This window comes from Malaya genurostris, chromosome 2, assembly GCF_030247185.1.
Source record: "Malaya genurostris strain Urasoe2022 chromosome 2, Malgen_1.1, whole genome shotgun sequence".
NCBI classification, from domain to species: domain Eukaryota; kingdom Metazoa; phylum Arthropoda; class Insecta; order Diptera; family Culicidae; genus Malaya; species Malaya genurostris.
The window spans coordinates 219,851,898-219,877,509 of NC_080571.1; the positions used below are offsets into that span (position 1 = coordinate 219,851,898).

A 25,612-nucleotide genomic window follows, 5' to 3' on the forward strand; every position below is an offset into this window, starting at 1 on the left:
AGAGCGAAGGCAGGGACACTGGAGAGTAACCGAATGGAACAGATGACTTTTGTAGAATCTCAAAAATGTCCTTGTCCTCCTCACCCTGAATCTAACGGTCGGAGCTTCCGTCCTGAGGGGGCGGATTTGGATCATGTCATCTTGTGTCTACTTTTTCTAAACTAGTTCAAGCAAAAATATCGATCTTCTACTGTTTACTTAAATTAGAAACATTCGGTGAAACGATTTTCGACGAAATGACCCTGATAGTATGAAGCATACCAGAAAATCGAGAGCTGTAACACGGTCAAACTTCTGCATACTTTCTCGTCAGTGTATGACTAGATTTAAAATTTTCCAGAATTTCTATTCGAAAATTTGAATGATTTTGGGAATTTACCAGTATAACATTAGTTTGTAGGACTTATCATTTATTGGCTATAACCATTTGAAAAAAATTGGTAACGAATGTTTGGCCCTTTTCAAAACATAGTCTAGATCATTTTTGAATAAACAATGTATGAAGATGGCAAAATCTACATTCTCTTTACGTTTCGTCTTCGACTCGTCAGTGCAGAGCAGTTCAAATTAAACTGCTTACTGCAAACTTAAACAGTTCAATTTGAACCGCTAAACAGACATAAAGTTATTGCTATTTGCAACACACTTGTAATAAGCACCGAAGTGCTAAGTCTAAGTCTAAGACGAAACGTAAAGAAAGTGAAATTGGTTATGTGTCCTAGCACAAAAAAAGGTTAACCCCTAAATGACCATCTGAATCGGCCAGCATTAGTCGAAACTTGTTTTCCTTTGGCACGTCAGGAAAGACTTAGCACTTCGGTGCTTATTACAAGTGTGTTGCAAATAGCAATAACTTTACGTCTGCTTAGCGGTTCAAATTGAACTGTTTAAGTTCGCAGTAAGCAGTTCAATTTGAACTGCTCTGCCCTGACGAGTCGAAGACGAAACGTAATGAGAGTGAAATTGGTTATGTGCCCTGGCACAAAATAAGGTTAACCCCTAAATGGAAAGTCTACATGCCCAGCAAGTTTCATTCCGATTGGATAAGATGCTACCAACTCCGAGTACGATTTTGGCACAAAATTCGTCTTCTCAAATGTCTTTACCGGATGAACGATAGGAGAGAAAATGTGTTTTTCTTTGCAGAGTGGTTCAGAAAATGAATAATTTTACAAGGTGCAGAAAGTAAAATTTTTTTCTATCACAATTTCAACTACTAACCCTTTTTCAAACGTGTCTGTCGGTGGGCGAAAATTGGTGCCAGCTTCACGTCATAGCAACGACTTGATAAGCATTTTTGGCTGGTTTAACTGAATTTCGAAGATATGTTTCGTCTAAAATTTTAAACATATTTTTTTACTCTTTTTTTTTAACGACTAAGTTTAGTAGTCAATATTTCTTTTTTCTTTTTGCGATATTCTCCTAACCAGAGATCATTTTTTTGTAGAAACAGACAATGGAATTTATAGAATGATAGTACTCAAGGGAGAGCAAGGATGTGAAAAAATAGAACGGAAAACTGAGACGTGACAGAGGGTCATTTAAGCAAGCAGAAATCTTCTAGTAACTTAACTTTTACCTTCTACCAGAGGAGTTGGGCTTAGGCATCTGAACAATGCGAATCATCCAAGTCTCTGGTATGTCGGAAAGTAGTGATAAAGGTCTTTTACCATTTACTATTCCGTTCTATATTTTCACATCCTTGCTCTCCCTTGAGTACTATCATTCTATAATTTTCATTGTCTGTTTCTACAAAAAAATGATCTCTGGTTAGGAGAATATCGCAAAAAGAAAAAAATTTAAACATAATCATGAGACTATCTAGACTTCGTATGAAACCATTCCTACCGCTCCGTAGACAAACGTAGTCTTTACTACATGGAATGAAAAGTTCCGGGCCACACACAGAAAAGAAGTGATTAATTTCGAACCGTATATATTTTTGTTGAGAACAAGCCTCTGGATGGCCCCACACCAAATTTCATGACAATCTATTCACTAGTGTTTGAATAACAGATAAGTTCAAGTTTTCACCAAGCAACTGAAAAAGACGCACCAGCGCATTCATGCATAAAAGTAACGGTGGAATTGAATGATTAGCGGTACGGATTGGTCCACCATCCTCCGTATTCTCCAGACCTGGCCCCCAGCGACTATTATCTATTTCCAAACATGAAAAGGTTTCTCCAGGGAAAGAATTTTTCGTCGAATGCTGAGGTTATTGTAGAAACGGAAGCCTATTTTGAAGGACTTGGCAAATCTTTTTTTTTTTTTTTGCAAAAGGCATTAAAATGTTGGAGGATCGATGGGTCAAATGTATCGCTCTAGATGGGGATTATATTGAAGAATAAAAATGTTTTCACGGTAAAAAATCGACTTTTTCTTGGTTAGACCCGGGACTTCCCTACTATTCGTACAGCTATTTAAGATATTGTTTTTACTCAGCAGTCATTTGCCTGTCTGCTCGTATAGCAAACAATGTTCGCTGTAAAGTTCGCACAGTAATGGTATTTTTTGTGTGTAAAAGATTCTGCAGTTACTTAACTTCCTTGAGTCATGCCTAGGTTATGGACCTACTGTAATGAATGAAGGAAAAGTTGGGAGTAGTGAATGATTTTAACAATAGGCGAACAACTGTTCATGATGAAGAGCCGGGTACATTTAGACGCCACCCCGAGTAAACACAGACGAAATGCGACCCCGTGAATCGCAAGGAAGGTGAGAAATTACTTCATGCGTAATCCAAAGCATTACCTTCCTTTTGTGGAATTTGACCTTTCCGTTGCAACAGACTTCGCAGTCGATTCATAACGTACAGAATCATTGCATGACAAGCTGGTACTACGATCCTACTGACACTAAGAATCCTTCCAGGGCTCGAACAAACGACCTCTGGTTTGTAATATCAGCGCCCTATGCATTGAACCGCCAACCCGTATACGTAGTGCGAACCTTTCGATTTGGGACGTGGGCAAAGACGTTAGTTCTTTGGTCTGATTCGACCTGCACCCAAGAAATGGGTCCGACTTCATATCTTCAAGGTAAGGAAGGCGCCTAACCGAGTCAATAAGCCGGTGATACGGTGACTAAATTCCGCGGAAACTGTTCCATGAGTGATTGATGTAGCCGAAATGTATCCCAATGGACGCCGGTACACTCCGTTTTGATGTTTCGAAAAAAGAAGGACGCTAAATTAGCAACGAAGTACTTGATGTGGCAGGCGATCTGTGGTTGCGGCAAATTCAACAAGCCGTACATAACAACCGGCACCATCAAGGGCCAAATATATAAAGAAAAATGTCTCCAGAAGCGTCTCCTGCCCTTCATCGGAACCCACGAAGGTGATTGAAAATACGTCAAACTCGTCAGAACTTCGCCAAACAGGAAAATTCTGGGCAAGCTTTAAAAAAAATGGTATAGTCTTCAAAAACGAAAAAGATTCCAAAACTAATTGAATGAACGTGCGTAAGAAAGACGGCTCAAGTGTTGCACAGGATTCCTAGATGCGGGCATTTAACCTAAAAGAGAAGGTTGTGCAAACAACCTTTGCAAATACATAACTAATATTCGTTTTTCCATTATCTGACTTAAAATTAAAATTAGGTGAACATTTTTGCTTGCTGCTTTCACTTCCAAGTACAGTCTTCAATACGATTCGAAATTTGATTGATTTTACAATCAAACAAATCACAATTCAATCCTTATTTCGGAACCAAAGAAGATAAGCGGTCAAAATTTTCTATACCGCAAATGTACTTCTGTCAGAAGTTAAGCAAAAGTCAAGCTAAGTGTTCACAAATGCTTTCGAAGACTGCAACCCCCATTCTGATTCAAAACGGCAAACGTTGAATGGAGTCCACAGAATACTGCTTGAGATTATGCTGATTGAGGTGCACAGTTCTTCCTAATGAGAAACGAGCGCCCAAACTTTTCAGCAACTGCAGCGTCGCATTTGCCAAAAAGCTACAAAAAGATTCTACTTTCAATGGCAGACTTGAGTCCGTAAGTAGTAAATGAATGAGCGGTTTTTTGAGCTTTCCTTTTTTCTGTGCTACAGAAACAGACAGATCAACATAATTTGAGTGTTTCAATAGCTATATTTGAGTTCTGCGAAATCGACACAATGGGATTGCTTTCTTGCTGGAATCGCAAAAGCCCCTGGCTGTATAACCAGAATTTCTCAGCAAGGTTGAATGGAGGAAACAGTTGAACAATGATGCCAACTAAAGTTTTCATTTGACGGCACTGAAGTGCTCTGAATTTTCGGAATTCGGCGCAAATATGTATTTTATTCGTAATTAATTTACACCGCATTTCATTTATGAAATGATCAAATTGTACACTTTTTCGAATTAGGGTTATAATCTATTTTTACATAATTTTATCTAAGTGTGTAACCGTTGAGTGTGTCAATTTAGCTGATTAGGAAATCACACCACAAACCAGTGATACAAGTTTTTTCGCTTCGTCCAGTATTCTGTTCTAAGAGAGAATACTTCTATGGACGGATTTCTCGGAATAATTTGACTACACACTAAACATCATTCGGAATGGCTTTCATCTTTTGACGATCTTAGAACAGCCGAACTACCGAACATTGTCGTTTTACTGATATATCAGTACAAATGAACATTTGTTGACAGCAGTACATTAATGTACCTTTACTGAAAAAATCAGCTACCGGAGTTGGAACAACTGAGATCAGTAATCTAAATAAAGTGTGTATGTTTCGCAGATTGGTAATTTTAACCAAAATAATTGATTTTACCAGAAGGCGGCAGTACTAATAATCATGGCAAATATTGTTCGACTTCGCCTGTTTCTCATTCGATTTGAAACAAAGTATGTAAACTTTAGATAAGCCGACTAAAATGAATAAACCTATATAGATGTGGTTGTTTCCATCGACGGTGGGTCTTCACAACATTCGTACTTTGAGGCTATCACACTCCGAATCGTCTACAAAATATTATAAGAAAGGTCTATCGAAGCAAAATCCGGGTCTGTTGATTAATGGAAAACTTATGAAAAAAGGTAAGGATAACACCCTTAACAACATCTTATTTGACATCTAACGAGATGCACATAAATGGAGCGTCACAGTTCGTGCAAATTTACATTCTAGAATGAGTGCAATTGAGTAATTAGAAAATGTTTCCCGTTTTTTTAATAGGCACAAGCAGTTCCATATTCAAGCAGCAAAGAGGTGAAATAGTTATAAATCTACTTTTGTTTTCAATGTAGACTTCTCATTTTACTGACAAATAAAAGAAAATATGCGTCACCATAAACTCAGTAGTGTTTTTTTTCCAGTGCCCAACCAAAAAGACAAACAGAAAAACTATTGATAATATGAAAATAGCGAAAAACAATACTGACTGTACCAATTTCCTAGATACGAGACTCGATCCCGAAGCATTCTCTAATTCGGGAAAAATCGCTCTGCTAGTTTAACTACTTTAGATGTGATGAAATGCAACTCAAAAAATTACCGGATGACAAAGAATTCCGTACATGTAAAGTATGAAACTATTCAAGAACATCATCTGCGTAAGAGTTGAGCTAATTTCGATTCTTTCGCTATTCGCTAGTTTCTATTTTTCGCTTCATTTCTATGTTATGAGTATTTTTTTCAGTTCTGTCGATTCTTTGGACGAAGGAGAAACGCATCAAATATTCCAACCAAGCAAGGTCTTGGTATAACATTCCGCTTGTGAAGATCCTACTGACATTAAGAATCCTTCCAGATCTGGACTCGAACATACGACAACTGGCTTATATGACCAGCGTCTCTATGCATTGAACCACCAACCCGGGAAATATTTCAACCAATTGTCTTCTAAATCTATCCACAGTGACACCCAGTCAGGTTCACGATTCCGAACAGTTTTCTAAGTCTTCAGCAAAATTACTGCTTGAAAAACTCTTGTATTGAACATATAAATAGAAGGACGGGCACAGTGTGACAGGTAAGACCATCGTCTTTCACGTAGCCTATCGGGGTTCGATTCCCAACCCAGTACATAACTTATTTCTGAGAGATGAATGACTATAAGCTTAAATCTCTATAAACGATATAGAAGAATACATGACTCCACATGAAAGACTCACGGTTTGTCTTATCTAAATCCTGCATAGATTATGTATCAAAATATGAAAACTAAGTCTCATAGTGTCAGTTAATTGTTCTGTATTAAAAGACAGTTTTTTTTATCATACGAAGCATAACCCAAAAGTAAGAGCCGTTCGTTTATATTTCTTAATCAATCGGTGAAAACGCACTACTCGTATTACTACAGGGTGATTTTTTAAGAGCTTGAGAACTTTTTTAAACAATAAAACGCATAAAATTTGCAAAATCTCATCGGTTCTTTATTTTAAACGTTAGATTGGTACATGACATTTACTTTTTGAAGATAATTTCATTTAAATGTTGACCGCGGCTGCGTCTTAGGTGGTCCATTCGGAAAATCCGCTTTTTTATCGACAAATTTTGTTCAGCGATGAGGCTCATTTCTGGTTGAATGGCTACGTAAATAAGCAAAATTGCCGCATTTGGAGTGAAGAGCAACCAGAAGCCGTTCAAGAACTGCCCATGCATCCCGAAAAATGCACTGTTTGGACTTTCCGAATGGACCACCTAAGACGCAGCCGCGGTCAACATTTAAATGAAATTATCTTCAAAAAGTAAATGTCATGTACCAATCTAACGTTTAAAATAAAGAACCGATGAGATTTTGCAAATTTTATGCGTTTTATTGTTTAAAAAAGTTCTCAAGCTCTTAAAAAATCACCCTTTATTTCAGGTGTTGTTGTGATTCAGCAGTCATTTGCCTGTCTATGCGTACAGTAAACAATGTTCGCGATAATCACTGCCCTCGACAGCTATGAAGTTTGTGCTGTAATAGGATTTTTAGATGCAAAATAATCTTCAACAGCTGATATACATCGATAGCAGTGTCTCGTCTAGTTAGTAATGAATGAAGGTGAGGTTGATGTTGTGATATCAAAAATGGACGAACAAATATTCATGACGAAGAGCCCGGTGTCAGGCTGGGTATAAAAATGTTAGTTGTACGAAAATTATACTACTTTTCCGAATAAGTCGTTCCGTTTGCGTTGCTAGCCAACGTTTCGATGCAATACCTATTCATCTTCGGGGTAAAATGACTACCAATATACCAATATTATTAGATAAAGTTGATTGTAGCTTTGAATACGTTCGAAAACGGAAACAGCAACTCTACAACAGACACTTCCCACGTACACATATTCAAAGTTCGGAATGAAACTGACCTAATATGTGATGCTAGGTGTCTGATGTGGAGTAACCGTTCCCGCTTATGAACATTTTCAATGTCATAAATCACTGTTTTTTTTATTTTTTGTGCGGCAAAAAATATGTAATTTCCATATGACTCAAACGATAAAAAAAACGACTCAATTTAACAAGTTAAAATATTTGTTGACGTTTTGGTCTATCAGTAATATAAAATACTTCCGAAACGTCGGTCAGAGATGCAAAGTAAATATTTTGTACACAAAAATACTAAACGTTGGTTTGAGTATGAGTATAAGATTAGTTCCTAATTGCAAATAACAGTTTCTTTCTGTTTACTTTCGCTTTCAATTATTACGGAATATTCCTGTATTATTCGATAATTTCTTCAGTGAAGATTTAAAGAACATACAAGCCAGTGGTCGTATGTTCGAGTCCCGAGCTGGAAGGATTCTTAATATCAGTAGGATCGTAATACTAGCCATGCAATGATCTTGTACGCTATGAATCGAATGCGAAGTCTGTTGAAACAGAAATGCCAAATTCTACAAAAGGAATTGAATGCCAAGACTAGATTTAAAGATGATAGTTTAAGTTACTATTCTATGCAAATAGTTAACGAGAAGGATTGCTAAGAGTACCGTTATAAACGAAAGAGGAAAGAAACAAAGAGTCATTTGCGCTTAGGACCTAAAGTAATGTTCAATGAGATTTTTTTACAGTAAGAAAAAAAATTAAACAATCGAAAACTAAAATGTCTTTACCGGGCGAATGATTGAACAGAAAATAAATCAATGGTTGTCTATGGTTTGTGTCAGCAAATTAATGTTTTCAAAATCGAAACAGATGTCGTAAATTTAATTTCGATTTCGAATAATTCGTGTACCATCCACCCTTTTCCTCCCCCCTTGGTGCTTTTTCTAGTTTTGAATTGTTGAAATTTTGACCGCGATGTGGCAGCACTTAACCATGTACGATAAAGCTGGAATTTTGCATAAGGGCGATTTTTAAAGTGTAAATTCGCGCTATCATTGTAGACAATTAGAAATGATTTTTTTGGTACCCTAGTGTACATGTATGGTATATTCACGACTGTTCAATCCAGTCGCTTTCCAAAATGTGAAATATCATTGCTTCTTCAAAGTAAATGGGGTGTACATTTTCATCGATTGGAAAAAGTATACAGGGTTTCATTATTGCAATTTAACTCATGAAATATTTTCCAAAATGCTTTTCATTTGCTGGTAATAAATAGTTATTGACTACGTTGGTGACGGTCACTATTAAATTCACTAATTAATTTTACGTTTCTGCATAAAATACTGAGTACCTATTTTCGCCACAGACTTGTGTCTTTACGGTAAGTTTTGGAACATGATTTGTAGCTTGAAAAGAATCTTCACACTAAGCTAAGTAGTAACTATTGTGAAGACACCAGACAATTCAGATCAACCGTTATAGCACATTAAAAGGAAGTCCCATCATATTACTCTCACTAACAGCAGTGGTGCCAGATATTTTAAGAAATGAGCCATAGTTCTGACATTGTGTCGGTTTCGCTTTAATAACTTTTTCTACAAATGTCGGATTGTTTTGCGGTCTTCGAGGGTTTTCTTCCTTGTTAAATTTTCTACGAAAATAACATATGCACTGATTTTTATAATCTATTGGATGATCTCTGGGCGATTTTTTTTGCAGAAAATCAGTTTTTTAATACTAAATCACCTACAAACTTTAAACCTCGGGTGCGAAAAAATAATTTTTTTTCATGCGAAGGATAGGTACCGCGTAAAAAAATCACAAAAAAACGGATAGCTTTAAAAGTTCGCTCTAAAATAATTACATAAGCTTCGAAAATTCACATAAAAACAACCGAAAAACTAAACAGAAAAAAAAATTATGAATTTTACATGTGACATAAATCTACAAACGATACAATTCATAGCAACTTGATTTTTCAAATGACTACTTGATTTTTCAAATGTCTTGATTTTTCAAACGACCAATTACGGCTGTATGGATTTATATGTATCAATTCACGCGTTTTTTTTAGAACGGCCAATAAGCAACCTGTCAACTTCCACTTACGAAAGAAATTGCAAGTGAGCTATGAAAGATAGAGTGTTAAATTTAAGACCAGACGAAAGAGAAAACTTTTTCCTGTCGTTTACTATTATGACTTACTCTCAGCGAGTGCCGAGTCATTCGAAATTACTCTTCAAAGTGAATGTTGATGGATGGCTTATTGGCCGTTATAAAAAAAAAACGCGTGAATTATTCAGCAAGCAGATATGTGCTTCTGTGGTACAGTCGATTAAACGATGTGCTTTGTGATCTGAATGTTTCTCGGTTCAAATCCCGCTGTTGCTATGTCGATCTTTTATTTTTTTTTTTCATTCGAGTTCAAGCCGTGCCATGTTTTCGAATAACAAAATTTTACATGTTCTTGAATATAAATTTGTGTGAAATACGACGCTGCAGTTATGTGCATCTTATAAGATGTAAAATCACAAAATTTTTTCGAAAAAAATTGTTTTGACATAAGTCCTAAAAATTCATGAAACATCAAGATCTGGTGTTATCCCGAAAACAAAATTTTTTTGTAAAATATTCTTATTGGATTTTTTTGCGATTTCAAAAAAAATTTTTGGTATTTCGAAAAAAATTTGTTGGTGCCAAATGTTTTTTAAATTCATGAGAAACGTCGAGATCTGGTGTTATCTCGGGAAAAAATGTTTCTAGGCCCCACAGAGTCGACTTAAAGTTTTTTTATGAACACACTAATTCTCGACGATTCGCGCATTTCGGAGACGCAACCAGAAAACCGCATAACTTTGACAATGCGAGTAAACAAAATCTACATAATTTTTAAAATTCTCATAAAAACCGCATCACTTTGATTAAAAGTTAAGAAATATAAATTTTTTGATTAATTAAAAAAAACACATAACTTTGAAAATTCGCAGAAAAAACCGCATAACTTCGAAAATTTGCATGAGGTTTTTTTCAAAACTTTAAAGAACTCGCAGAAAAATAAGGATAACTTTGAAAGATTGTATAAAGGAAACGTATAACTTTGTAAATGTGCATTAAAAGTAGTTCAAAACCAGCATAAAAATAAATTTGAGTGTACTTGACACGAAAGCCATCGTCTTTCCTCGTGGACAAACGAAGAATTTTGGGTAAAAACTACTGCTTCATCAAACTAAATTCAAGCGGTTTATTGATATCCCCACCAGAGCTAATAAAAGTCATTTTCATTGACTCAAAATAGACGAAAATGACAAGAAATTACTGTCACTCTCAGCTTCGCTTGCAAACTATGAGAACGAAATCCATGTCCAGTCAATGACATAAGCGGGACAGTAGTTTCAAAATTGTCATTTGCGGTTTTCAGTGAAAATCTCATAGTATGCAGTGTCGATATTCAACCGAAGCTGTGAGAATCAAAATTGACAGAAAAAGGTTTCACAATAATTGTTACCTGTTGGTGCTCGAATTTGTAGCAGTTTTGGTTTCCAAAGAGGTTCTGGGATGTAATTACTTCGATTTGTCATATTTTAGTCTTTTTTTATAGCCAAGCGTCACAGATTTTCAATACATCGATGAAAGAATGAGAATGGAAATTCTGCAGATGCTCCCTGAAGACGATAGTTTGGCTTCGTCTTGTCATAGCGGAAAGAGTGACGTTGGCAATTATACTCTCTCTCTTTGTTTCAATGAGAAACGAGAATGCTTCGTCTCTCTTCGTTTGTTCTGGGGTGTCGGTCATTTACGAATGAGACAGTAAAAATTGAAAATCCGGCTGTTGGATTGGATTCTTTCAATGAGAATGCGTGACAATTCTAAGCCCTGATCCCCACAGGAATTTCCCAGAGGTTTTTCAGTACATATTATGAGAGGTAAAGTTAAGGAAATTTGACTCGTTTTGGTAAAACTACGCTTTCAGCGTGTTTTAGTATATTCAATAGCACATAATTATAAAAGTTTTCCAACAATTTTGTTTATCATGCACCGAATTTTGAGCTTTCACATAGTTCAAAATTATAGAAACTTTTCTCCGTCAACCAATTCTAGCATTCTAACTGAATAGAACAGAAAATTTCAATTTGCTTCAATGTCACTGTTTGCATATTTATTGGTATATACTTTCAAGTGATAATCTGTTGATGCAAAAGAAGAGGAGGTTTTATGCCTGTTGGCGAAAAAGAGTCTAGATTAAAAACTAGCTCCCGAGCAGGCTGTTGAATGAAAATAGAAATCTTACTGCAACCCTCCAGTCAGTCCAGTCCATTCCGCCGGGTGTTTCGAATACTAGCACCAAGATCATTTGCCGTGCGGCGTATTTGTGACCAAAACGGCAAAAGACTGTCGAACGCAGAACCTCGTATCCAAAACAAGACCGCTTCACCGGTGCTGTGATACAGGCTACTCAGAACTAATTAAAACAAGCAATTGATGTTCACATTTCCGCTGTGCATCCAGTTGATGATGATTGCCAGAAGCGTGAAGGATGCAGTCCGAGTTGGAAGAAGCTGTCGCCGACTGATATTTAGATGTTATGTTAGAAGATATTTCACTGCAACAGGGAAACGACGAGAATTAGTTCCAAAAGTGGATAATAATAATTCTGCACTTTGGCGACATGCAACCATTTGGGTTTGGATCAAAGATTTTGAAACCGGGGAAAATCCCCCCACCGGGTTACATCCCTGTCCGAGGCAAAAACACACTAAGTACACTAAATTGTAAGCAAAGCACGCATCATTCCAAACACACTCGCCAGCCATAAGCACGTCTTGATCACGCGCTTCCCTTCCAAATCCGGAGCAAATCTTGGCACTATTTGAGGAACCCTTCGTTCGTCCATCAACGTCGACCGCCGCCGCCCGTTTCGATTATCGTTCCTCGTCCTCCTCCGGGAGAGTGTGGATTATTCTTAGCAAATCGCACGTACACTCGACGGTACTTGCCCGGAGCATCCGCTCGAAATCCAAAAGTGCAAGATGCGATTGCGATACGATTCCGCCACTCCCCTCGTGTTCCGAGAGACAGCCAAGACAGTGTGCTTGTGTTTCGTGCTGTGGGACGCGATTAGCATTACACACTGACCGAGCAAACCCCTGCCGCCGCTCGTCGCCCTCAGTGCCGCCCAGCTTTGCTACTGCGGCGGACGAGACGCGCTGGTTTGTTGTTGGTCGAGCAAAAGTGCGCGTGGTTTCCGAGAAATTGAACACTTAACGAGAGGGGTGCCCGCCAACTCTCACTTTAGAACTGCGAACGAATGTAATTTGATTTTTCTCACTTACCTCCGGTTCCCTAGCTAAACATCCCCCCCAACGTCCTCAGAACTGACTGCGCGCTTCCAGTTCCCAGCCGAACCGGCAAACTTGTAATCAATTGGCTGGCTGTCCTTGTGTGTGAAACATACAACAAGACACAAAACAAGACCGAAATCGGCGGCGGTGCCGCACAGGAAAAAAAATCAGCTGATTCAGTTCGAGAGTGACCAACTTTTCTGCCGGCCGCCGCATCAGTTCGATCGAAAGCGATCGGTTCGGCGAAATTTGACTCTGGTGGACGCGCAACGGCAACGACGACAAATTTTGAGCCCCCATTTTTTTTTTGTTTCTTTCGAAGCGAACACGTGGAGACTGGTAAACCGAAGGTTGCTTCGATGGTGACCGTGAGACGATAATATATTACGGGGATGGTCAGTTATTATTGCCACAATCTACCGTCGTCACAACAAAGCACCACCCGGACGGACGGACGGACGGCGGCCTTCAATAAAAGTTAACCCAAACCGATAAAGCCACGGATGCACGATCGGAGCAAGCCCGATGATGACTATTTGGTTGTTGCTGACGACTGACTGCTTCATGTTTATTCAGCGGTTTTTTTTTTTTGCTTTCTTTCTCGACGCCGATCGACTGCCGTTTGACAGCTGGCAAACCAGTCGCGCACACCACCAATGCTCACACGCGGCGGCTGTGCGAAATTTTGCGAACGACAAGACGAGACGGGGAACGCAGGAGAATCGAACAATGTTAGGAGCGGACAATAACGGTTAGTACGATTAGTTACAGAGGGTGACGGGAATCGAAATCTTTCCCGGAACCACCATCACACACACTTGAGAATTTGAGTGTTAGTTGAGTTTGTGTTAGCTTCTGTTATATTTTTTAGAGTAAGGAAATTTGAGTTAGTTAGTAAGTAGCTTTGGACGGTTGCCTTGGTGGTGTTAAAATAAAACCAGCGTTTTGTATTTTTGTTCAATTAAAAAAGATTGTTTAAATTTATCTAAACAACTCATTCTTTTATTTTTGTGTTTTTTTCAATCGTTTTGTTAATAAATCATCGTATATCATATAATTTAAAAATAATCAAAAAAGTAAGTAACTTTCTAGTTTATTTCTATAAAAATTAAAACAATTGTTGTAGATGTCAAAAAAAAGAACTCTTTGTGATCCCTTTCCAGCTGTGTTTGGCAGTTTGATTTACAGCAAAAACAAGTTCGAGCGATTCACAACGATTTCTTTTGTTTTTCAAGTTCACTCTGATCCTTTTTTTTCGTTTGTTTTTAATATTACTGTTTCTTTTTTTTTGTTGTTGCAATGTTTTGTCCCTTCTTTGTGTCTTTAAGTTCTTTGATTGTTACAAAAACAAAACAAAAAAAACGGGAGAAGAACGAACGCCTTTACAAAACACTCACTGCTTAAATGCTTGTCTCTCTCTCTCTCTCTTGCTCTATTTAATAATTCTCCTCGTTCTTCAAATAGTGATCTTACAGAGTACAGATTGCTCAAATTTCGTTGCTTTAAAAAATATACATTATTCTGCGTTTCGAGTTTCCTCGCAGAGCTACTCTACTACAAGTATAGGTTTTGTCAAAACTCGTTAAACTCAAAAACTTACGTGTAATAATTTAACAAAACAAAAATCAACATAACCAACAAAGGGTGTATAATATTAATTTAAAAATGTGTCGTTTTCTAAATGCAATAATATGTCAAATAATAATAGTAATAGTTTTTATATATAAAAATACAATAAAAATAATGAGATAACTAATAGGGCGACGACTATCCGCTAGGGTAAAAAAGTGAGTAGTAAGCGAAAAAAACACACACACGAATACGATGACGGAATATTGTCCGGAAGTCTTACACACTAACGAGATACTTTCTACAAAATAGTGTTTTTGTTTTGTTTGTTTTTCCCCGTAGGCGGTTCAAATGTTAAAGCACGCAAAACTAAAAAAAGAACTACCACAATTTTATGTATAATTTAAAAGTCGAATGACTGCGATGCGAAAAAAAACACTAGCTTTACATTATACAATTGATTGATTGAAGGATTACCACCCTTGGGCCTTACGTACGAAAAACGTGTGTAAACGAGCAAAACAAAAAAAAAAACAAAAACAAAAATTCAGTAATACTGCACTGTAAAAATTTAACGAAAACAAACTTTCGCTTTCCTTATTTTCCCACTTCCCTGCTGGATTCGATAACTGCGGTCCGTCCCCCCTCCCCCTCCGGCTGCAGCTAATCGACGTTGGCAGATAGGCTCTCTTTCTGTTTTGCTTGTTTGTTTGTTTAAGATTGTTTGCGTAGATAGTTAGTTCTTTTTTGGGTACCTTATTTTTATCGTTTTATCGTTTTCTCTGAGGAGCATTCCTCGCGTTCGTTTTGGTGTATTTAACGCTGTTCTTGTGCCAGGTTTGTTCTGCTCGAAGAAGGTGAAATCTAACAGCTAGATAAACATAAATACATAGGAAAAAAACGCACACACACATATAAAAAAAACGAAACGAAAAAAGCGATGATTAGAATAAATTATGGATCATAATTGAATTGAAATTAAAAAAAAACTAACTAACTAACTGACTAACTAACTAACTAACTAAACAACTAACATAGCATTGAGCTCCTAAGTAGAAAAATGTGTTTTGCTTGAAAAACAAAACCAAAAAAAAAAACACACGAACGGGAACGTGGGATGGGTGGATTTTCTGCTTTCAACGGTGACTCCTAACTGAATTTCTTCGAGTGCTGGGTGTTTTGTCAATTTATGTTACATTTTGCGAGTTCCCCTTCCTCCCCTAACATTCTTCTTCTTCTTTTTTTCCGGAGGGTGTACGTGCGCGCGTGCAGGCCGGTATCGTTTCCCGTACCCAGGTTGCTTTCTCTTCGTTCTCATTCTTATAGCAGTTAAATTTGGATTATCGTAAAACGCTACAAAACAGTTTAACAATTTATCTAAATATTTTCTTTTAAATATATATATTAAATGCCTAATTTCGGTTGCGTTTTTTTTTCTTTTTTTTTTTGTTCCGTGTTTGTGATTTTTTTCCGCGGTTCTACCGATCTTTGCTTCAATTTCGAAAATTTCCACCGATTAAGTAATAGATTATTTTTCATTTTCTTCGTTTGCTCCTTTCGCGCGTTCAAACCCTTATCGAGAGAGCTAGCGGAGATATACTTCAACGTACGTTAATAGAAACATGATTTCTTTCGCGTTCGCGGACAGAAACTGCCCGAGCGGCGGCGACGACTTAGATAGATTCAAGGTTTTTGTTCTCTTCTTTGCGGTGTTGTGTTAAATAGTAAATTCAAGTTTGAAAATATCAGTTGCAAACCGTGCCAGGAACATCCGGTTTACTGTTTTCTTTTTCCCCCGCTCTTCGAATCGAGGTTCGTTACCAATGGAAATTGTCCTCCGTATGCGGTGGTAATTTTCATTTATAACGCCCCTGGAAGTGTCGGTATTCTTCGGTTTAGACACAGGAGTTTCGAAGGCACGGTTGGCAGTGGACATTTTCGAGTCTTATGAGTTAGCGCATTTAGAACAAAAGCAAAAAAAGAAGCATTTAGAACTGATTCGAACAAAAAACTAGTCTCACAAATAATCAACCAGTCGTTAACTTAACTAACGCGTTCGAGTAAGTATATATATGTATAATTATCATTCGCTTGTAACCTCAATGAATGAACGTGTGTGTGTGTTTATCTTAGTTGTGAACGAACATATACCCTGATAATAAAACACGCTGCTGTTCCTCTTCCTGCTCAGTATCGTAGTAAATAAGTATATATATATATATATATATATATATATATATATATATATATATATATATATATATATATATATATATATATATATATATATATATATATATATATATATATATATATATATATAAACATATACAACCGGACGGTCCTGACTAGGATATATTCAGGGGCTGTCCAAAGAGTGCCTACACTTAATAATCAATCTTTCGTACTATGTTTTATATCCATTTGCAATAACAATTGTTCAGTCGTAAGAAAGTCGAATCGATTTACATTAATCAATAGCTAATAATAAGTCATTAATTTAATAAAATGGGATAATCATGCTGCTCTGCTCAATCGGAAATAAAACTCAACAAACAGCGCCCGGAATAGCTATCTGTTCCAGTTTTCTCGATCTTCTCACCTCGAACAAAGTAGTTTCAATAATATGTATAAAAAACTGTGTGTGTTTTTTTCTTGTTTTTCTTCTTCTTGTTCTTCTTTCTCCTCCTTTTTCCTACTACATTGTCATAATCTCTCGCGTACTTCCTTAGTTTGAAGCGAAAAAATAAAATGCAATATTTTCCCATCATAAAACTCGTTATCAGAGAGTGCTAAAAAGTTCTTACTTGACTTCATTCCGCATGGCCGGCTCCGACGTCTGCTGCGCTAGCTGTGTGTTTGTCTGTGTGTGTGAGTATATGTGCGAGAGCAGTCTGTGTGCTCCTCGCGCCGCTGTTGATTCTGGATTCGTTTCTTTGCCAACTTCCGCCCCACAAAATCTTGCCATCTCTCGCCGCCGTCGCAGTACAAAAAAAAAACAGCCGCCGTAGTCCGTAGTAAACAGCTGGCTTCCAGATTGATAACACACATTTTTGTTTGCTTCTACTTTGTGTTTCCTACAGAGTTCTTGGCGGCGAAAGCGTGTCACACCACAGTATTCTGCATATGCGCAGCCCACCATGGACAGCCCCGCGACCGCCGCCGCAGCCGCCGCCGCCGGACACTATCCGGACCGCGCCAGGCTGAACCAACAACGAACAAGCTTGCGTCGTCGATGACAAGAGCGGCCGCATTTCTCGTTCTTCCGGTTTTTTTTTTTGTTTTCGTTCATTCTTGCGCGCTCTCTAGATACATTCTCGGGTTCATCGTCTTCGTTCTTGGCCATTTCTGGATCGACCGACGGCGCTCTCCGTCACACTCTCTCTTGCGCACACACACGTTCGGTCTCGTTCTCGCCTGTCCGCCTCTGTGTGCGGCCGGTCGGTCGTCGTTTGCCCGTTGGAGATCTGGAATTGAATTTTAAATTTGATGTTTCTGGAATTAATATAATTCTAACGAAATGAGGTTAGGTTAGGTTTCATCGGATCCTGATTTCTGTGTTACCCACTTCGTTGCTACTCCACCGAACTCTGCACTACACTACTGTCGGCTAACGCGCGCGGTGACCGATGATGATGATTCACCGCATCACTTTTTCGGCCGATTTAGTCATCTCTATTTTCGAAAGGGAATTAGAATTTTGCCGGGCGACATCAGAACGCAACAGCAGCTTCAACAGCCGCCGAAGGAAGGAATGAAAAAAAAACCCGTTTGATAGCATCGAACGATGATCGGAACGTAGCGGGACATAAATTAAAAGTCACAGACATGGCGACGGACGACGAGAGCTGAATGATTCCACCATCTGCTGTGTTGAAAATTGGACGTTAAATCGGGCAAAACTTGGGGAGTGCGCGATGGGAACCGGTTGGTATCGGCAAATTTTTTTTCCATGCAACGTGTGCTGAGCTGGAAACGTCTATTGAAAACCTTTGAGAGTGTGGAAGATGTAGCGAAATATTCTTCCCGTTGGTCTAGCTGAATTCAAGCTAATATCGAAAAAAAAAACATTCACTCATACGAGAATTCTCACTCAGTTAAAAATGAGAAATATTGCATCGTGATCACGGAATATGCGATCAATCAATCTGCATACTAACTGAATTACTTGAATTTAAAATGAAATCAAGACAGTTTTATCTACACTCCGACAGTACAAGTATTACTGATAGAAACATTTTCCCATAATTGTTCCCAAATTGAAATACAATAAAAAAATGAATTCCCTAAAACAACAGTATCCCTTCTGGTAGGATAAAAAAACTGTAAAATTTAAACGAAAAAGACATCACAGCAATTCACTTACGTTTTTCAAGCAAACAGGTTCAGTCCTGGGGGGGCTGGTGTGAAAACGCAGCCGCCTTCAGCCTACGAATAGTAGTCGTGAGATTGCGCAACGTAACGCAATTTCTAGAGCACGACATCGATGCTTGCACGCAACCACAGCCCTACGTTTTGTGCAATTCTTCCCTTTATTTTTTTCTTTGCAGGATAACTTGGTACGTGCTTTGGCGAAAATCAGTGGACCTACTGCAACTGTCATGCTATACACAGTCCGATAATTGGTCAACTTGTTACATTTTTGTTCTTCGTGCATTACACCTTTGATTTAAAAGATGTGTGTGTACGTGTAGAAATTTCCTCATCAGTTTCATCAATGTAAGAGGAACACTGCGTTAAAGTTTTGCCCTCTCATTGCGAAAATCCGAACTACTCGCCAAGTTGGTGAAAATGTTGAATTTGACCAAATCAACGGTCACCAACGCAAAACATAGGGTTTGTCGACAGACAGAAGGACTAGGTCCAGTACGAAAAATCGATAGCCGGAGGCCACAAAAAACCGTCGGCAAGAGCGCGGTCAACTGTTTCAAGCACGCTACTTCTCATCTGTTCCGTCCGTGATGTTACAAGCGTTCCAGGAGTTTCCTCTACAACCGTGCATCGAGCTGAAAAATCCCACCTTACAATAAAATTGTGTCGATAAGCGAAACAACTCGACTCGAGTACGATCGCGAAAGCCGAACATGGAGATGCTGACAAAGTTGGTTTGCGTGGCACAACATGATGAAATCTACGCCAAAACAGACTTTAAACAGCTTCGCAGACAGGACTGTAATACGGCAATCGGAACAGGAAAGGTTGCCGAAATTTTCAAACACAATAAAGTATTGTTTTTTTGTTATAATTATAGAGGTTTTAAACTTAAGGTCATTCACCTCTTCGGGTTAGAAAAACTTTCTAACTCTATGTACGGGGTTGGGAACCGAACCCAGGTGGGTTGCGTGAATGGCATCGACTAACCCATCACGTTATACCTGTCCCCTAGAAGAAACTATCGAAATTCATTGTTTTTACGTTTCGTCTTCAACTCATCAGTACATTAGCAGCTAATGTTGAACTGTTAATGCCACTTAGCGGCTCAACGTTAATGGCTAAGCACACCTAAAGTAGAACTGTCAATGCAGAAATTAGTTAAAGACGAAACGTGCAAATAATGTAACATAGTCATTAGGATGACAATGAAAAAGGGTCATCTCTAATTTCGTAAAGCGCTACTGGTCAAATGAAAAAGCACCTCAAAAAAGTCCCTATGCAAAATTTGAGCTAAATCGAGTATGGGTGAGTGGTGCCGTCAGGCGGTCAAAATTTGAAAGTTTTCGATCTTGAAAAATCACCAATTTTTGTTATCAATCGAACGAAAATGTTTTTTTTTTTTTTGATTCCACCATATTCCGACATTATATGTAATTCATCGACATTTAGCATAAAATAAATTCGATTTCGCAAATCTCAAAAGTAGATTTTTTGAAAACAATTTTTTTCGGTATAACATCAGGCGTCTTATGAAATTTTATGGTATTTCGCATAAAAAAAATTTCGATTCCAGAAATCTCAAAATCCCGGAGAGCATATGTTTGTAACAGATTTTCAAACACACACAGCAAAAAAAATTAAACATACAGCGGACGCAAATCCACATATAACTCAATTCATAACAACATAACTCGTAAAATTACTGAAATTGACAATAATTACGTAAATAAGGAGTGTATCGAAAATAAGCTATCCACAAATTTTTACTACAAATTATGATAAAAAACGATATTTTATTCAAACTAAAAATGGATCTCTTATTGTACGAGGCTAAACTTGAGTATAATGAAAACCGAATGAAATTTAAGTTATTCCTTCAAGAAGTTTCGAACTTTTGATCGAACGCCCTTCATCAAGTTCCGGACAAGTGTTGCATCGCATTTTTTGGACGCTTGAGACCAAATTTTTTTGAGCTCCTGCATGTTCCCAGCTGCCTAACCAGTCTTCTTGAAGACCCTCTTCACGATTGCCCAGTAACGTTTGATGGGTCGAAGCTGAGGGCAATTTGGTGGATCGATATTTTTTTCAACGAAATTTATACTCTTTTCTGCAAGCCAATTGAGAGTGGTTTTGGCATAGTGAGCCGACGCTAAATCCTGCCAAAACAGTGGAGGTGTACTATGCTTCTTATATAAAGGCAGCAATCTTTCCTGCAGACACTCAGATCGATAGATTTCTGCATTTATAGTTCCGGTAGTGCAAAAAAATGGTTGACTTCAAACCACAGGAACATATTGCTTGCCATACCAGTATCTTTCGACCGAGTTTCTCTACTTGAATCGATCTGTCCGCATCGCTCACATCCTCCCCAACTTCGACAGTAGAGTATTGTGGTCCTGGAAGGGTTTTTGAGTGCTCCTTTACATAAGTCTCATCGTTCATCAAAACGCATGCATCCGGACACAGAAAAAAAACGCGAATACAATTTACGGGCCCTTTTTGTTGCTCGCTTCTTCTGTTCTACACTTTGTTTCGAGATTTTCAGCTTCTTGTAGGTCTTCAGGTGATTTCGCCTCTTGACATGCTGGATCATTCCGACATTCGTTCCTGCTTTTTTGGCCAAATCACGTATTGACATTGATTTTTTCTTCAAGACTAGAGATACCACTTTCTGGACTAGTTTCGGGTTGGAAACACCGGGTTTTCTGCCTCTTTCTGGTAGCTCATCCAACGAATAGTGTTCTCCAAACTTATTAATGATGGTTTTACCACTGGCATGAGGAATTCCAAACCGCTTTGCCAATTTTCGCATAGTAATACCCTTCTCACTTAGCCATGTGTCCAGAACCTTAATTTTCACTTCCTTTGCAATACGCGACATTTTGAAAACGCGGAATTTCACCCGCACAAACAAGTAAACATACGAAAGCTAACAGCCAAACACACAGCATGCTGTGATCTGAACATAAAAAGCATCACAAATACATGCGTACAACACGAATGTATGTGGATAGCTTATTTTCGATACACTCCTTATGGGTAAAAAATATCGAACTTTTCAAACGGACGATAAAATTGACATATTTCTTTTGTTTTAATTGTAGGGGTTTTAGCCTTAAGGTTATTCGCCTCTTCGGGCCAGAAAAGCTTTTTGACTCTATGTGCGGGGTTGGGGAACGAACCCAGATGGGATGCGTGCAAGGCATCGACTAACCTATCACGCTATACCCGTCCCCCATTTACATATTTAAATATGTGTTAGATCAACTGAAAAAATGAGTCATTTTCAACGCTTGAATATGTCGGTCTACGAAGACGTAAATATACAGGATTTATTCTAGATGTGTAATAAGCTGTTGAGGTTCATTGTTTTTCGAGGTTCAAATGGTTTTTTCTTGCAAATTCGAATGGTTTTTTCTTGCAAATCGACTTTAAATTTTTAAAATATTTTTTTTATTTTCGTTAGTGTAGGAGTGTTAGTGTAGGACTCGATTTGAAATTTTTCAGAGTTTCTATTCGAAAATTTGACTGATTTTTGGAAAATACTATTACAACACTTTTTTGTAGGATTTATTATTTTTCGACAATAACCATTTGGAAGAAATTGGTTACGAATTTTTGGTCCTTTTCGAAGTACAGTCTAGATCATTTTTGTAGGAACAAAGTATGAAGAGGTGCTTTTCGTGGCAAAGTCTACATGTCCAGAGAGATTAATTCCGATTCGAGAAGGTGCTACCAACTCCGAGTACGATTTGGCACAAAATTCGTCTTCTCAAATGTCTTCACAGGGTGAACGATAGAGAAGAAAATGTGTTTTTCTTTGAATAGTGGTTCATAAAATTAACAATTGTGCAGAGAGTTAAAAGGTTCGAGGTTATCCTCTGGGGAGAATTTTTTCGCTATTTTTCACTCTCACAATTTCAACTACTAACCCTTTTTCAAACGTGTCTTTCGGTGGGTGCAAACTGATGACAGCTTCATGTCATAGTAACAATATGATAATCATTTCTGGCAGGTTTGGTTGCATTTCGAAGTTAAATTTCGTCTAAAACTATAAAAATAATCATGAGACTACGTAGACTTAGTACAAAACCATTTCTACTGCCTCGTAGACAAACGTAGTTTTTTACTACATGGAATGATAAGTTCCGGGCCGCTCACAGAAAAGACGTAAATAGTTTTGAACCGTGTATATTTTTGTTGAGAACAAGCCTCTGGATGGCCCAACACCAAATTTCAGGACAATCTATCCACTAGTGTTTGAATAACAGCTGATCGTGTCGGACGAGTTCTGGTTTTCATCAAGCTATGGAAAACGACGAGTTTCAAGGGACGGGTATAGCGTGATGGGCTAGTCGATTCCCTTCACGCAGCCCACCTGAGTTCGATTCCCAACCCCGCACATAGGGTCAGAAAGTTTTTCTAGCCCGCAGAGGTGAATGACCTTAAGGTTGAAACCTCTATAATGGAAACAAAAAAAAACGAGTTTCGTGTCTTGATAAAACATTGAATTCAGGGTGGCAAGTGAATTAGCGATTTCAATTTCCCGGATTTTTCCCGGTGCGCAAGACTAAAAATTCCCAGTTTTTTTTACATGTCAAAAAAAACATCGAGAGTTGAGAAATAAGTATTTTTCGGGTATCTCCTTGGAACTACGATTAAAACTCTCATCCACAGTTTGTCTTCTGAACTAACAGTACCATCCAGCTCAATGTATTAAATCTTTATTTTGTATTTTACTTCGCCAGTAGTTTCGATGTAACAATAGAATTAAAACAAGAAACATATCTGGCCAACGGTGATGAAAGTGATCAATCTTGCATTTCACGAAGGAATGAAGCATCAAAATTATTGCAATTTTCTTGAAAAATCAACACAATTTATTTAAACTTCTTGCTTTTTCCAATAATGCTCTTAAGCGCAGCTTTCACATCATATTCGACGATTATTGGTGGTGTTTTGTAGTTTTCTAGAAATATCATCAGTTATTTGAAAGCCTAATGATGAAAAATTAAATTTAAAGTCTTACAATTAAAATAAAATAATTATTTTTCGAACTATTCAATCTTTTTCAAGTTAGGCAAGTTAGGAGTGTATTCTAGAAATGGGCAAAACCGTTCATTTCAAAGAACTGTTGAAAACTTGATAGTTGTACCGAAAGAATTAGTTCTATTGAACCGTTCTTTCGTTTTTCTGAAACTTTGTATGTTTCTTCGAAAATAATATGAGAGCTATAAATTATATTTTGTAGTAAACAGATTCAATAATAATAAAGTCTTTTTGCATGTGTTCTGCCAATAATCATTATCTTTTGTATACATTTTCAAAGTTTGCGAACTTCTACCAGATTGCTCAAACCAGCAAACGACTCGAAAGACCATTCTATTGAGAAGAATAGAGAGCTATCGTTCTTCAATAAAGAACTCCAGTACACTCAATCTTCGAGGAAAACTAGTTCTTTTGGACCGTACGCGGACTGTCCATCTCTAGTTTATTCCAATACTTTTTTAGCCTGGTATAGTATAGAGGTTAAAAATTTAAAATGAATGAACTAAAGCACAACACTCCTCCCTCAAACCCGATTACTTCTAACAATCAGTGGTGTCTCGTGACTAAATCTACGGGTTGTGCACTGCTTATATGATATGATATCAGAACCGTTTCGACGTTGCAACTGAGCTATCAATTTGTTTTCAACTGCCATAAGCATAAGCCACTGAAGCCTCTCCTGAATGTGTGCATACAAGTTCTTACAAGTAAGAAACTATCACTTGCTTATACGCCCTTTTGAAAAATTACCCGAGATTTGCACTTGGAATCTTTTCTAATATTTGTCAAGATTTAATAGAAATCCAGCAGAAGCATCCAAATTATCCTTATTTTTCATTATGAGCATTGATTATGCTGTTATTGATGACAACTAAGAAAGCTCTCATTGATTTAAAATTGCTGAGGTGTTGGCTCCATTCTCAATGGATTGTGCACCATTGAACCTGTGAGGAACAATAAGAAGTTTCAAAACTTGCACTGAACTTCTAGTTCAAATACAAAATGGCCTTCATGTTTTCATTTATTGTATCAGGAAAATCATGATGCTGAAAATCGTTACTGTGATTAGGACTAGTAAATTTTTTCCCGGATTTGCACTAAAATTCCCGACTTTTTCCCGGTAAAACCAAATTCCCGACTTTTTCCCGGTTTTCCCGATTTTTCCGGTCACTTGCCACCCTGATTGAATGTTGAAATTGAATAATTTGCGGCACGGATTGGTCTACCATTCTCCGTATTCTCCAGACCTGGCCCCCAGTGACTATTATGTATTTCCAAACTTGAATAGGTTTGTACAGGGAAGAAATTGCAGGAAGCCTATTTTGAAGGTCTTGATAAATCTTTTTTTTTTTCAAAAGGTATCAAAATGTTTGAGGACCGATGGGTCAAGTGTATCGTTCTAGATGGAGATTATAATGAAGAGTAAACAAGTTTTCACGGTAAAAAATCGATTTATTTTCTTTGTTAGACCCGAGACATGTAGAATGAAACCCTTCTTCTACTCCAACGAATCTATAGCCGAATTGTCGATATCGGACGATGCTTGGGTCAACAATTTTGTCTTATAACCAAGAAGCAAAGCGGTTCAATTGTCTAGAAACGTGTAATGAACGTGTGTGAGCTTACCAACGCAAATTTTGGGGTTTAGGAAATATTAACTGCGTTTAAAAAGTATCCCGAAATTATGAAAACGGAAGGGACCGATGGAAGTTAGATTGAGTTGGATGGAATAAAAAGAATAAGTGGCGTTAGCGTTTTTTTCTCTTAACCGACAAAGAATAATCAAATTAATATTTGCAGAGAAGAGTCCTCGAGGGTATTCTCGGAACAAAATGAGCATTCCGTACATAGTATCGAAACAACATCCCGAGTCAATAAATCATCACAACCTAGAGCTTAACCGAACCGCACACGTCCTCCAATCAGGTCATCGGAACACTCGAACTAGAAGATAATAGAGTCCTCATTCGTAGCCGGTGAATAATCATTGACATTCACTCGTTACCGAAGCGGCAAACAATCT

The 25,612-nt window shown here is 37.8% G+C and overlaps 2 protein-coding genes across 7 annotated transcripts in view; both read right to left on the reverse strand.

Moving 5' to 3' along the window:
- LOC131427652 (protein disks lost) overlaps window positions 1-25,612 on the reverse strand; it is an 828,850-nt gene that overhangs the window by 444,973 nt on the left and 358,265 nt on the right. The window lies entirely within an intron of this gene.
- LOC131427653 (brain tumor protein) overlaps window positions 10,371-25,612 on the reverse strand; it is a 29,900-nt gene continuing 14,658 nt past the window's right edge. For 2 of the 4 annotated variants that reach the window (XM_058591042.1, XM_058591041.1), the window contains exon 3: window positions 16,490-17,633. The gene's annotated coding sequence lies outside the window, so the exon portion shown is untranslated. Of the gene's footprint in view, window positions 15,038-16,489; window positions 17,634-25,612 lie in introns of those variants that run through there. The other 2 variants (XM_058591043.1, XM_058591044.1) reach the window with 2 other exon arrangements.